This window comes from Hylobates moloch, unplaced genomic scaffold (genome assembly GCF_009828535.3).
Source record: "Hylobates moloch isolate HMO894 unplaced genomic scaffold, HMol_V3 SCAFFOLD_2, whole genome shotgun sequence".
In the NCBI taxonomy this organism is placed as follows: Eukaryota; Metazoa; Chordata; class Mammalia; order Primates; family Hylobatidae; genus Hylobates; species Hylobates moloch.
Window position 1 is genome coordinate 89190158 of NW_026652277.1, and position 13037 is coordinate 89203194.

The 13037-nt window shown below is 36.0% G+C and overlaps 1 long non-coding RNA gene across 1 annotated transcript in view; it reads right to left on the minus strand.

Annotated features, from left to right (window-relative positions):
* Positions 1-13037, minus strand: part of LOC116468873 (uncharacterized) — a 628872-nt gene that overhangs the window by 14527 nt on the left and 601308 nt on the right. Inside the window, exon 3 of the long non-coding RNA XR_004248159.1 lies at positions 3238-3322. This is a non-coding gene — a long non-coding RNA (uncharacterized LOC116468873). The remainder of the gene's footprint in view (positions 1-3237; positions 3323-13037) is intronic.

Consider the following 13037-nt stretch of genomic DNA (forward strand, 5'->3'; position numbering starts at 1 on the left):
GACTGACGACACTAGATTTGCTTCTAGTTCTGTCAGTAATATGCTCACAGTTTCCTAATTCTCTAGGTTTCCATTTCCTCATTCACTTATTACATAGAATTTATCTTATCTGACTCTTTAGTGAGGAATTTTTTTTTAATGTGAGTATTTTGGAAACATGTCAGTAAAATGATTATTAGATTTAATTAAATTTTATGTACAAACTAAGGAGTTCAGGACTCAGATTTTGTACAGCCTGTAAAAGGAAACAAAATAGAGACAAATCCTGCAGAATTTTGATGATGGGTATATTTAATTAGGAAAATTGCCAGATCAGTTCTAAATAGAAGCCAAACATAAAACACGCAAGAAGGCAGTGTAGGGTTCTTCCAACAGAGGTGGGAATTTATAGGTTGTAGGAGGAAACCACATGGAGAGCCCATGTATTTTAATCACTAGGATTTTGGCATCCAGAGATTTATTTTTACTTTACAGCCTGAAAATATGCAGCTTACAAGAATAAATAACATTTCTTGAAGCAATTTTTCTGGAAGACAAAGATTGCTTTCCATTTTGCCCAATCTGGGGAGAAAATGTCATTACTGTTCCCTTTATTTCTCTGCCAAATTATGTACTTACATTTTGGAAAAGGAAAAATGTAATTCAAATGTATAATACTATCCTGAAATCAGACACTACATACAGAAGTTCTTCATTGAAGGGGATTTTTTCCCTCCCTGCCTCACAGATATCTGGCAATGTCTGGGATCATTTCTGGTTTTCAGAGCTGGAGCGAGTAGGATAGCTATTGGCATCTACTGTGTAGTGGCCAGAGACGCTGATATATATCCTACAGTTCATAGGATAGCATACGCAATGAAGAATTATCCCATCCAAATTGTTCACATTGCCACTGATGAGAAACCCTGTTATGTAGTATTACTTCATCATTCTATTTACATCATGCTTAATTCTAATGAGCTCTATAGGAACAATCTAGTAAAATCTCTTACATTTGTTTTACAGACAATATTATAGTATTGAATATAGCTTATGACTGCCCACCATCCATTTAACCATCTATCTGTTTTTCACTCATTGAACTAGTGTGCGTTGGCTGTCTACTATGTGCCAATAATCACGCAAAGCACTCCAAAGCCAAGGAAGAGTAAGACCCAGTCATTGCATTAGAGATAATCTCGGTTCACGTAAGGAAGTGTTATGATACAATCTAATATGGTAAAAAACCATCATGGTACAACAAGCTAACATAGAGGAGAGAATAATTATATATTGCTATGCTGTATAAATTAATAAAATGTAACAAAATCACAGCATTTTAATGTGATAAATACTGTAACATACATATACATATATGAAAGTCTAAATACCCAATAAATGTCATTATTTTAATTAATTTTGCATTTTCATAAGAACTCATCACTCACTTCTGGAGATTTGCCAAATAGAGTTTGAAAGTGTGTGCTGTCCTGTTCACATCACAGATGATCAATACAATGACACATGCCATATACAGGTAAGATTAAAGAGACCTTCTCTGAAAAATCATCATGATGAGGCTCATTTTTTATGCACTAGGCAGCCAAAGTATGAACAATCAGTACATTAAAAATTCAGAGAATCCAAGAAAAAAAGCATCTTACGTATTAAAGGAAGAGAAAATGGCCCATAATATATTCAATATGTGCCCCTGTGGACTTGTAAAGTCTCTGTAAATAGAGCAGACTCTTTCCCACTTATTTCAAGAGCTACTCATCAAAGTTTTCCTATTGCAAATCTCCTCCATTCTGTTTAATTACTTTTCAAAATTTTTAGAAATTGAGTATGACATTTGTTACTCATATCTTTGAGTAAGGCTATTCATTTTTTTCTAAAATAATGATTTTGAGATAAATTTGCCACATGAGAAGAGGGAGTCCACCAAGTTTTGTGATAATAACTTTGACCTAGTCTGGCAGAGCAGGTTTCTTGTAAGGAATTTCTGGGGAAGAAGTGATCCAGGAAGCCGAAGCTCCTGGCCCGTAATATATTATACTGCTTTCTATCAGTCTATGTGATTAGGTGGTCCACATGCTTAATGATACACTAGGCTTATTGAAGCTGAGGTCCTTGACTCACAAAGGAAAAAAAAACAAAAGCAGTATAAGAAAATAGACTCAAGGATTGTTCCTGTGTCATGAACTGATGTGTTTCCTGACGTAGCTGACTGGACCAAAAAAATAAAATGTTAGAGATTTTGACATAACAGGGGCATATGGAACAAGTGGTATATGAAATTACCTTTTTCCCACTAAGGAAGCTGTAAATGTTCTGTTATAATTTCTTAAAATAGACACACAGAAATTTAGAAAAATTCCAAGCAAGAAAAATATGTCCATGTGCCAGAGATATTGCTCTTCTAAGTAAATTTTAAAATATATTATCAATTTCATTTTCAACATGTTTTCAGAAAATGCTTTTAGTGCCACTATGTTTACTCTTTTTAACTGTATACATCAATGGGTCATTCCACTGAAATATACTCCATATGAACAAGAGAAATTTATCTGACATACTAAAGGCTTCTATAGAAGATAAGATACAAGCCTAAGCACGCAACATTCTCAAACATCGTATCAATAGAAGGAAAAAGTAAATGTGTGACAAAACCTCTCAGACCAAAAAGCAGACAAATAAAGGAAATTATATGCATATTTTCAATTTAATTTACAAGGTGTAGAAACTCCAGGAAGGAAATATAAATATATATATTTGAACAATCATATACATACATATGTACGTATGTATATATGTATGTATATATATGTCATGTGCCAATGTACTTCATAGAGTTTTTTATGCCTAAGGGAAGTTGTCAGAAATGTCATGAGGAATGACAAGAACAATAAAATGCATAATCCAGATGTCCAAGTCATCTACATCTCCATGTAGTCAAGATACTTAAAAACTGTGGTAGAAACAGCAGAAAGGGAACAAATGCTTCCTGCCCTGGATGAGCACTCTCTTAATCATACTGTCAATTTCTTTCTTTCTTTTCTTTAAATGTTTACTATTTCTGGTTATAAAAGTGACATATTTGTTGCCAAAATATTAAAAATACACAAATAATCTTTTTAAAAGATATTGTTACCACCCAGAATTTAAAGTATATTCATCCAAAAACATTTTCATCTTAACATTAAGATGAAGAATGATTGGCAGCTGTTAGCACTGATTTTGTAGTCCTACTCAGTGTACCTGGACAATGGGCAACTCACGTCAGCCTTCTGCCATCGATAGGGATCTTGAGAAGCCTGCCAACACATCTCAGTCAGTCTTCTTTCTAGAGAGGGGAAGAGAGAGGAAGGAAATAGAAGAGAAATAATTAATAAAATAGAGTAAGATGAAGCTGATAGTATTTGTATTTAGAATATTAGCCCTCAGCAGTGAGGAGAATGGGGTCTTCTGGGAATTAGGAAACTAGGAACCATAGATGGTTCCACATTTTACCTGCCAAGTATTTTCTAGACTGTGTCTAAGAACAAAGATACTGGAGGTCTTTGCGTCATATTTTAAAGAAATACTTCAATCTTGGACATTGGTAAATGGAATAAAGGACATTGTGTGTACGTATGTACCCATTTTTCTTATTTTAATAATCAGTGGCTTATATTAACTGTTTCCTATGCGTCATGCACTATGCTGAACTTTACATGCATTATTTCATTTTTTTTTTCATTTTATAGATAAACTGAGTAGAAAAGGAAAGATATAACCAACAGTTACGAAGTGGCAGAGGCTGGGCCAAAATCTATTTAGATCTGATGCCAGGGCCACTATCCTCCACCACACTTCCCTATCCTTACCAGCCCCAACAACTATGTGGACCATTTTTTAAAAGAATATCTTTCAAGGTATAAGATTTCCAAAAGAAAATTTTTTAACTAATTAGTTATTAGAAAATTGTGAGATACAATTTTTAAAATGTACCGTGTGGAAAGCAAGTGAAGACTTTGAAAGAGCCAGCCACTGTTGATTAACATTATCTTTATAAAATAGCATGTCTTTTAATCGTTTAATGGTGATGTATAACGCCATAATCAGTTAAAGAGTTTATCTCATGTCATTACATCATCTTTATATTGTATTTTTAAAAAAACATACTATCCTGCGACTGAAATAATAATTCCTAATCCATCAATCTTTCAAACATAGCCGTATCATCCTAAAGACACTGATAAAATAGAAACAAAAAATGAACTAGTTGGACTTACATTTTGGAAGTGTTTTAACTCCCTCAAATAAATTGAGCAGGTAGTAAGCAAAAAGACTTCCACAGTACCTGTTGGTATCTTAGTGGGTTAAAAAATAGAAATTATCTGTTCTGTGCTCATAAGCATAATGATTTCTAAAATATTTGAAAACAAAACAGCAGGGAGTTGTTGTTTAATGGATAAAAAGTTTAGTTTTCCAAAATAAAGAGTTCTGGAGAGTGCTTGCATAACAATGTGAATGTACTTAACACTACCCAACTGCACATTTTAAAAAAGGTTAAGATGATAAATTTTATGTTATTTGTATTTTACCGAATAAAATACAAGTAAAAATGAAAACAAAATAGCATTGGTCTCAGGTCACAGTTTTCTCTCCTGGCCTTCTCTTCTGCCTCACTCTGAGTCCTCCTTTAACTGAATAAATTCAGTTTGTGAGCAAAAGAAGAACAATTTTCTACCATGATCATTACAACTTTTAAAATGTCAGTGGCTTACCTGCCTATTAATTTGTATGGTTTCTCATAGTTACTATAAATATTGAAGAATTACTTGCTTTCAGAGTTGATAGATTAAAAAAAGAGATCTCTCACTATGGCTTTCCTTTTCTTACTAGAATTTTTTCTGCATTTCTCTAGGACTTATCACAGTGAATGGCAGTCTTGATCACCACCCTTACTGATTATCTTTTGCATAGGTTCCAAAGAAGGGATGACAAAATCTAATGCCTACTGCTTGGCAAGTCCCAAAGAGATTTGTACAGATTCCCTTAGCTCGTTAGAAACAGAGTTGGAAGAGTTGTTTCTCATGGACACTTGGGCTGTTTCTTGATACGTGTCAGCTCTTTGATGAGGCGTGCCCCAACCTTGTCAGAAGCCAGTTTTGGCATGTCAAAGATGGAGTCGCATGGCAAACTAATCTTCAGGCAGTTAACCATAGAAGACATGCGGTAGTCTATTCCCAAGAGTCCAGTCCCAAGAGTCCAAGCTACTCCTCTGTACCAGAGATTAAGAACACAGTGGAATTCTAGCATATCAATGCTGCTTGGAAAAAGTACACTTTCCATCTTAATCAAAATCCAGTTTCATTATGGTTTCTCCTACTGGGTACTATTTCTTTTGGCTTTAATCTAAGTAGCAGTTGCCCAAAATAGAATCCCCATTCAGCTATGAGTCAAACTCAATTGCACTGTTTATCCTAGAGTTTGACCAGCTTCGGACATCCAGAGCTGGAAATAAAGGATCAAGGAAAACCAACAACTTTCTCAAAATACAGACTGGAACACACGTGCCTCCTCAACAGCTTTGCTGACCTAGCTTCTCCTTCAAGAATTTGGCTTGACTTTGAGGCATTCATTTTCAGTGAGGTGAATGAAGAGTTGGCAGTCTGGCTCTCACTTACTGTAATTGAGTCAGACAATTAAATTGCCTCCCAGTTACTGAAAATGTAAGCCACATACACGTTATGTAGGCCACAGCATTCCAGTGGTGCATGTCCAGTATAGTGACTTAATGCCTGGATATGGAGGACATTTGAGTCAAAGCAGTACAGCACGCTGGCACAGCAGATGCAAATGCGTGCACCAGGGGAAACACCAAAGGTCTGTAGCTTTGGAAGATATCCTAGAATCAGCGCTCCAGCACATGGATTTATTTAGACAAAACAATGTGTCAGCTTATCATTGTGCTATAATTTTTGGATAGCTTTCCTTAAAAATCTTAAAATGAAGTGTGTTTTAAAAATATTTTTCTTTACATAGAACCCGCCCCCAAATTCTCCATTTGTCTTCCCAAAATCAAAGTTGTACTTAAAGATGTAAAATAAACATTTTTGCACTGAGTACTTGAAGGAAGGCTGACCAATGTCTCATTCTCAGTTTGTGACGTTACATAGACTTTGGAGAAAGCCAACTTAGTGACATTGGCAGAACTGAGGAAAGGGGGTAGACTGTGCATATGTTTAACTTGACATAACATGAATGCCAGTGCTGTCAATTGATTATTTTAATATCAGTGGTGATGAGGAAGCAATGTGTTTTATAATCAACCTTACTTTCAGGTTAATAGCTATTTTTTAATATCTTAAAATTTTATAATATAAAAACATTATAATCCTATAATACAAAAAATGTTATAATACAAAAAATAGACTATTAAAAGTGTTACTTAAGAAAAAAATATTTGATCTGTATTTGGATTTCCCTTTGCAAATCTTACATCTCAGAGCTGTAACCTCCCACTCTGTAAGTTTTTTGGTATCTGGCTCCATCAGCACATGTCAAATGTTAAAGGAATGCTTTTCTAGCCTAGCACAAGCAGAATTACCAAGATACATTTGTATGCATGTATGTGTTTGTGTATGTGTGTGTGTGCCCCAGCCAGGGATATTTCCTGGGCAAGCATCTTTACTGATTCTTTTTTCAACCCGTTCCTGTACTTAGCATACCATGCTCACAGAATTATATTAAGAGTTTAATGAGGAAATCCAGTGTTTTCCTAGTGGACTTGCTCTCTAAGTCTCCCCATCTCTATTCTGAGTGTTCTGCTTATGAGATTATCTTCATTAGCATTAACCTTTCTCCAGTAGTCTTGGGTTAAAAGATAAAGTCTAAACCTGTGAGTCTGGCTATTATTTTGCTACCAAGCTTTATTGCTTTCATTTTGAGTGCAATAAGGTTATACATTTCTCAGTTTCAGAGGAACATATTCACACTAGTTCCACCTCTTTCAGGCTTTCTCAAACCAACCTTCTTCATGAAGCTTCTCTCATTCTAAGGACGGAGCCAAGTGCTCTATAATAAAGGTATACTTGTCCAATTTCCAAGTGTATGCCTTGACACAATGATAGAAGAAAATAAAACACTAATGGTGAAAAATAGTCATTATACCAAGTCCTATTCCCATTAATTACTTTTTAAATTTTCTAATTCAAAGAATGCATTAATTTATATTTCAAGGAATACATTAATTTCTAATTCAAAGAATGCATTGTGATGTTTAGGGGAAGTGAGGAAATAACATGGTTAGTGTATGTATGTCCTATGCTTTAGATAGGCAGATATTCTCATGCTGCTATGAAGAAATACCCAAGATTGGGTAATTTATAAAGAAAAAAGGTTTAATTGACTCACAGTTCTGCAGGGCTGAGGAAGCCTCAGGAAACTTACAATTATGGCAGAAGGGAAAGCAAACATGTCCGTCTTCACATCATGGCAGGAAGGAGAAGTGCAAAACAAAAGGGGGAAAAGCCCTTTACAAAACCATCAGATCTTGTGAGAACTCACTCACTATCACAAGAACAGCATGAAGGTAACAACTCCCATGGTTCAATTACCTCCCATCAAGTCCTTCCCATGACATGTGGGGATTATGGGAATTACAATTCAATATATTTGGATGGGGGACACAACCAAACCATACCATAAACATAACACACACAACATATGCAATTTTAGAACACAGTATTAAAAATAAATTTTAAATCGTAATAAGCATTTATATCAGTTTATAAAATTCTTTGTTCTACAAGTCTTTGTTATACACAAGTTCTTAAATAGCCAAAATAAACAAAGCATATAAATACCGCAAAAGACAAAATTATGACATATATTACATTATGAAAACTAGTTTAAAAATTCTTTCATAATGAAGAATTATAAAAGATGTCAAAATACCAAATAAATTTTCCCAGAAAAGTTTCCAAGGCACAAAGCATATAATCCCAAATATCACCTATAAATGCGATGAAAAATAACTCTAATTCACAATAGCAATTAATTTACAAACATCCACGTTTGCCTCTAATAAGAAACATGTTACCAATTTAGAGAAAATAACAACAGAGTATAAGAAAATTTGACAAGAAATAAAATGTTCTTATTTTAAAAGATGTCAGTAATTTTCCCCAAATTATGATAACACTGACAAACTTGCAATGAAATATTTTAAGCAAAAAATGAAGGAAAAAAACTATAAAATAAATTTCAAAAGCCCAAATTTACTCCCATTAAAAAAATATGCTCAGAGGCTGGCATCAATGTTCAGTTGTGGAGCGTGAAGTAGGGAGTGTGCAGATGTTGTTAAAATAGGGGGAAGCCTCACCTCAGGAGTGACAGACACCAAAGGCAGACAATCAAATAGAATTAGAAAGTGTGATAAAACAAGGTTCAACAAAAGGAAAGCAGACAGAATTGGTGGCCAATTAGAGGGAAGGAGATACAGATTGAATCTACAAAATCTGAAACGCTCCAAAATCCTAAAATTTTGATCACCAACATAGTACTCAAAATGAATACTCTTTGGAGCATTTTGGATTCTGGATTTTTAGGTTTGGGACGTTAAACCTAATACAGATATTCAAAAATCTGAAAAAATAAAAAATCTGACACTTCAGTCCTAAGCATTAAAGAAAGGAACATTTTACCTGTATATATCACGTCTCAAATATCATGCCAAAAATCCCAAAATTCTAGCAGCAAATCTAAGTAGAAATAGTACATAGAAAAGAGTCTAGACATAAAAATATGAAAGAGATGCTACTTCTTATCACTGATCTGACCAGGATATAGTATGGGAGTGAGTTGGCATGCATATACAAAAACTAACTGGGAAGAATGAGAGTTGTGAATAAAAAGAAAATGGGATTACTAGCTCTATCCTTTGTTAAAACATAAATATAATGATTTTCTTTTTAAAAAATAGCTTTAAAAGCATGACGCAGTAAGACGGAAAGACAGAATCTAATACTAAGTGGTATTATGACAGAACAAAAGAAACATCACAATTTAGCTTCACCCAAGGCTGTTGAGAGAAATAATTAGTAATTTATAAGAAAAATATGTTTAAATCTCACATCTCATCATAATATAAAATACATTTCAATGGGCATATAGAATTAACTATATTTTAAAACAAAAAAGAAAATGGGAATTTACTATTTCATACCTATTTATAGAGTGCCTATGTGTATGTTATTACTCCTGTTCTGCGTGAAACAGGTCATCACTGAAGAGTTTTAAACAGAGGAGTGAGATCATCTTACTTAACATTTAAAAAAAAGTCCCTGGGCCAGACGCGGTGGCTCACGCCTGTAATCCCAGCAATTTGGAAGGCCGAGGCGGGCAGATCATGAGGTCAGAAGATCGAGACCATCCTGGCTAACACGGTGAAACCCCATCTCTGCTAAAAATAAATACAAAAAATTAGCTGGGCGTGGTGGCGGGCACCTGTAGTCCCAGCTACTCGGAGGCTGAGGCAGGAGAATGGCGTGAACCTGGGAGGGGGAGCTTGCAGTGAGCAGAGATCGCACCACTGCACTCCAGCCTGGGCGACAGAGCAAGACTCCATCTCAAAAAAAAAAAAAAAAAATCCTCTCTCTACTATAGTGAGAATAGACCATGAGGAAGCAAGAGTAGATTCTACTTAGAGTAATGCAGGTAAGAAAGATGGTAGTAAGTTGTATTCAAATTATGAGTGCATTTCAAATAAAGAGTAAATGGGATTTGAGAAGAAACTCAGTGAGGATTTTGAGAGAAAGAGGGAGCCTAAGATTATTCCAAATTTTTGGCCAGAGCAACTGGAAAGATGTCATTTACTGAGATGGGAAGTCTGTGGGAGGATCATTTGGGGACAAGATTAGAAGTTCACTTTTGGACATGTTTGCTTGAGATTCTGATTAGATATCCAAGTAGAGATGTCAGGCTGGGTGGAGTAGGGGGAGTGGGTGGCATTTGATTTAGTCTAGAGTTTGGGAAAGAGGTCCGGGTTGAAGATATAAGTGTTCAAGTTTTCAGAATATAGATGGTATTTAAAGTTGCAAGATGTGAGTAAAGACTGAGGAAATGGGGAGAAATCAACAAAGGAGACTAAAAAGGAGCACCCAGTGAAAAGAGGAAAATCAGGAGTTCATTGTCCTGGAAGCCAAGAGGGGGACAAAAGTGTTTCAAGCTGGAGGGAGAGACCAGTTGAGCCAAATGCTCCTGATAGATCAAGCAAGATGACCACAGAGAATTGTATTTTGTACTGAGGATTGGAGGACGTGGTGACAGAGTGAAGGGCAGTTTTAGTGGAAGGATTTTAGCAAGAACTTGATTGGAGTGGGATCAAAAAAGGATGGATTAAAGGAATTGAAGATAGTACACATAAACAATTTTGAGAAGTTTTGCAATCAATGGTAACAAAGAAATGAAAGTGTCTGGAGGGAGATATGGATTCAGGAGATAAATTTTTGTTTGGTTGGTTTTTAAGTGGAGAGAAATTAAAATATGTTTGCCAAATGGGGTTACATAGTGGAGAGGAAAAATTCATAATGTAAAGAAAAGAAGAAAAAAGTATGAACCAATGACCTTGAGTAGGTGCGAGTTGAATGAACTCTAATATAAAAGTGGAAGGTGTTGAACTTTGTTAGGTATGAGACCATCCATCGGTAGTAACATGAGGGAGGGTGGACATATGGGCACAGATACAGGTAAGATGGTAGATGTGGCAGTAGAGGCATGGTATTAATATTTAACTATCTGTTGTAGATTGTTTTCAATTACGTCTACCAGCAGTTACTCTTATCCCTCTATTCGTATACAGTTTCTCATATCAACAGGCTGAATCTATTTCCTTCTCTTGGATCCTGGCTTTGTGTGTTGCTTTGGCCAATAGAATACAGTAGTGACATTTTGGGATTTCAACCCCAGGCCTTAAGGAATTGGCAATTTCTGCTTCCTCGTTCTTAAAGCCCAGCTTCCATGCTTAGAAAAAGTAGACTACTGAATGCATAGGGGCCACACGTAGAACCATAAAGGATGAAAGGCCCTCTTGGAGATTCTAGCTCAGCAGTGCTCCTGGCTGAGTGACCCTACACACAGTGCAGAAAAACAAAATGACTCACTGAACCTGAATTCCTGACCCATCAAGAAATAATAAATATTTTTGTAGTTCATTATTATTATTATTATTATTATACTTTAAGTTTTAGGGTACATGTGCACAAGGTGCTGGTTTGTTACATATGTATACATGTGCCATGTTGGTGTGCGGCACCCATTAACTCGTCAGTCATTTAACATTTGGTATATCTCCTAATGCTGTCCCTCCCTGCTCCCCCCACCCTACAACAGTCCCCGGAGTGTGTGTCATGTTCCCCTTCCTGTCTCCATGAGTTCTCATTGTTCAATTCCCACCTATGAGTGAGAACATGTGGTGTTTGGTTTTTTGTCCTTGCGATAGTTTACTGAGAATGATGGTTTCCAGCTTCATCCATGTCCCTACAAAGGACATGAACTCATTATTTTTTGTGGCTGCATAGTATTCCATGGTGTATATGTGCCACATTTTCTTAATTCAGTCTATCACTGTTGGACATTTGGCTTGGCTCCAAGTCTGTGCTATTGTGAATAGTGCTGCTATAAACATACGTGTGCATGTGTCTTTATAGCACCATGATTTATAATCCTTTGGGTGTATACTCAGTAATGGGATGGTTGGGTCAAATTGTACTTCTAGTTCTAGATCCCTGAGGAATCACCACGCTGACTTCCATAATGGTTGAACTAGTTTACAGTCCCACCAACAGGTGTAAAAGTGTTCCTATTAGTCCACATCCTCTCCAGCACCTGTTGTTTCCTGACTTTTTAATGATGGCCATTCTAACTGGTGTGAGATGGTATCTCATTGTGGTTTTGATTTGCATTCTTCTGATGGCCAGTGATGATGAGCATTTTTTCATGTGTTTTTTGGCTGCATACATGTCTTCTTTTGAGAAGTGTCTGTTCATATCCTTCACCCACTTTTTGATGGGGTTGTTTGTTTTTTTCGTGTAAATTTGTTTGAGTTCATTATAGATTCTGGATATTAGCCCTTTGTCAGATGAGTAGGTTGCAAAAATTTTCTCCCATTCTGTAGGTTGCCTATTCACTCTGATGGTGGTTTGTTTTGCTGTGCAGAGCTCTTTAGTTTAATTAGATTGCATTTGTCAATATTGGCTTTTGTTGCCATTGCTTTTTTTTCCATTGCTTTTGGTGTTTTAGACATGAAGTCCTTGCCCATGCCTATGTCCTGAATGGTATTGCCTAGGTTTTCTTCTAGGGTTTTTATGATTTTAGGTCTAACATGTAAGTCTTTAATCCATCTTGAATTAATTTTTGTATAAGGTGTAAGGAAGGGATGCAGTTTCTGGTTTCTACATATGGCTAACCAGTTTTCCCAGCACTATTCATTAAATAGGGAATCCTTTCCCCATTGCTTGTTTTTGTCAGGTTTGTCAAAGATTAGATAGTTGTAGATATGCGGCATTATTTCTGAGGGCACTCTTCTGTTCCATTGGTTTATATCTCTGTTTTGGTACCAGTACCATGCTGTTTTGGTTACTGTAGGCTTGTAGTATAGTTTGAAGTCAGGTAGCGTGATGCCTCCAGCTTTGTTCTTTTGGCTTAGGATTGACTTGGCAATGCGGGCTCTTTTTGGTTTCATATGAACTTTAAAGTAGTTTTTCCAATTCTGTGAAGAAAGTCATTGGTAGGTTGATGGGGATGGCATTGAATCTATAAATTACCTTGGGCAGTATGGCCATTTTCACGATATTGATTCTTCCAATCCATGAGCATGGAATATTCTTCCATTTGTTTGTATCCTCTTTTATGTCATTGAGCAGTGGTTTGTAGTTCTCCTTGAAGAGGTCCTTCACATCCCTTGTAAGTTGGATTCCTACATATTTTATTCTGTTTGGAGCAATTGTGAATGGGAGTTCACTGATGATTTGGCTCTCTGTTGGTCTGTTATTGGTGTATAAGAATGCTTG